General features: G+C 58.9%; 1 pseudogene; it reads right to left on the reverse strand.

The window, feature by feature from the left end:
- Nucleotides 1-29: 29 nt before the first annotated feature.
- Nucleotides 30-2,456, reverse strand: LOC123177162 (putative leucine-rich repeat receptor-like serine/threonine-protein kinase At2g24130; annotated as a pseudogene).
- Between the last annotated feature and the right edge of the window lie 4 nt (nucleotides 2,457-2,460).

Raw genomic sequence — 2,460 nt, forward strand, 5'->3', positions numbered from 1 at the left:
CCCCCCGCCCCTCCCTCCTCCGATCCCACCGGCCGACGACACTGCGTCTGTGGCCGCCAGCCATAGCGGTGCGATGATGGTGGTGATGTCATGCGGGTGGTGCCGCCGCACCCACCCGTGCAACGTGAGTCCCTCTTGGAAGATCACATCGGTAGGGCGCTTCCAGGTGATCATCTCTAGTAGCATCATGTCGAAGCTGTACACGACACCTTCGGTCGAAGGGCGGCCTCCTAGCCCATACTCTAATACCATGCAACAAGAACGCCATGATGGAAATGTTAAGAGAAGAATGTCACATGCATTTACGGTACTCATATGCTATGTTGATTCAATTGTGTTGTAAATTACCTGGCGCGATGTAGCCCACGGAGCCTTGCAACAATCCGGCAGTGGAGTTGCAGGGATTAGTAGAGCATGTGTTGTCGTCGTCGCCCGTGTCCTTGACCAGCCGCGCGATGCCGAAGTCACCCACGACGGCTGTCATGTCGTCGTCGAGGAGCACATTGCTGGGCTTAAGGTCGCAGTGTACGACGCGGACGGGGGCGTAGTGATGCAGGTAGGTGAGCCCCTCGGCTATGTTGCCGGCGATGGCAACCAGCCATGCGAGGTCCATGGCACGTCTGGGGCCGCCGTCACGCGGGTAGAGGTGGCTCTCGAGGCTACCCTTGGTCATCAGCGGGAGCACGATCGCGTGGAAGTTCGGCTGGCTGCACGTGGTGACCACGCGCACCAGGTTCCGGTGCCGCGTCCGCCTCAGCACATCGCACTCCCGCTTGAAGCTCCGGGAGACCTCACCGCCTCCGTTCTTTAGGTCGAGCACTTTGACGGCGACACGCGAGCCATCACGGAGCGTCCCCTCGTACACACGCCCGAACTGCCCCGCGCCGATCAGCCTCGACTGCTCGAACCCGCCCGTCGCCTCGTAGAGCTCCTGTTGAGAGATCCTCGGGTAGTCCCCCCTCGTGTCGGGTTCGCATGGTAGCAGTGGTGAGCGCCGCCTATCTCGTCCCACGGCGGCACGCGGCGAGCCCAATGATTGCCATCGTGAAGCTCGTGACTGTGCCAACGACGAGCAACACCAGTCGCCGGCTATGGAGCAAGTTGCGATTCGCGCCGCTGCACCTAGCCAACCCAGGCGTCATCGACGCCGTCCCCGCACACAGTCTGACATTGCCGAGGAACGCGTCCGCCCGAAACCCTGCAAAGGCCCCGCCGCTCGGCACCTCGCCTGAGAAGTCATTGTATGAAAAGTTAACACGTAGCAGCGATGCCACCTTCTCCACGGATTGAGGCACGGTCCTTGTGAGGCCATTACAGGACACGTCGAGGTACTTGAGATCGATGCAGCTGCCGAGCTGCGACGGGATTGTACCGGAGAGATGGTTTGCTGACAGATTAAGCAATTGCAACCTAACCATCTCGCCCATGGTCACGGGGATCGCGCCAGACAGCAGGTTGCCGGCGAGGTTGAGGTTGAGCAGTCCACTCAGCCTAGTCAAGCCAGTTGGGATCTCGCCTCGCAGCATGTTGTAGGAGAGATCAAGATTTTGCATCATCACACACTGCATGATGCTCGGAGGAATGGTGCCGGTGAGCCGGTTCTGCGAAAAATCGACGAGTCCGAGCCACGGGATCATGCCTAGGGATGGAGGGATATCACCGGAGAGCAGGTTATTTGAGAGGTGCAGCTGCTCAAGCTGCCGCATGCTGGAGATGCCCTGTGGGATGGAGCCGTTGAGGAGGTTATGGGAGAGGTTGAGGGTGTTGAGGTTGGTGAGGTTGGAGATGTTCGCCGGGATCGGGCCAACGAGTCTGTTAAACTGAAGGTGGAGTTGCATGAGGCTGGGAGCAAGGCGACCGATGACATGTGGGATCATGTCGGCGATGTCATTCCCGGCGACGCTGAGCTCCTTCAGGTCGGTGCAGTTGGCAAGTGAGGCGAAGAACGGCTCAAGGTCAGTGTTGTTCCGCGAGTTCGCGAGGAAGTTGGACGATAGGTGCAAATACTCAAGGCTCCTCATACCGCTGAACATGTCATCCGACGGAAGCTCGCCAGTGAGGAAGTTCGACTGCAATAGCAGCCATCGGAGCTTCGTCGAGTTTGACAACGAGGGAGGGATGCTGCCATTGAGTTTGTTGGACCACAACACGAGGGACATCAACTCGGGGAGTGGGCAATCCGCTCGGATGGGGATCTCGCCATGCAGAAAGTTGGACGACATATCGATGTAGTTCAAGGTGGAGAGGTTGCAGAAGATAGCAGACGGGATATGCCCGCTGAGGTTGTTGTCGCCGAGGTTGAGGTATACCAAGCGCCGAATATGCGAGAGCTCCACCGGAATCGATCCCTCGAACTGGTTTCCATCGAGGCTGAGCTACGTCAGCCGAGAAAGCTTACCGAGCTCCCGCGGCACCGCCCCTGAGAAAACATTCTCGGAGAGATCGAGGGTGCTGAGTCTC

Source organism: Triticum aestivum, unplaced genomic scaffold, assembly GCF_018294505.1.
Source record: "Triticum aestivum cultivar Chinese Spring unplaced genomic scaffold, IWGSC CS RefSeq v2.1 scaffold67442, whole genome shotgun sequence".
In the NCBI taxonomy this organism is placed as follows: domain Eukaryota; kingdom Viridiplantae; phylum Streptophyta; class Magnoliopsida; order Poales; family Poaceae; genus Triticum; species Triticum aestivum.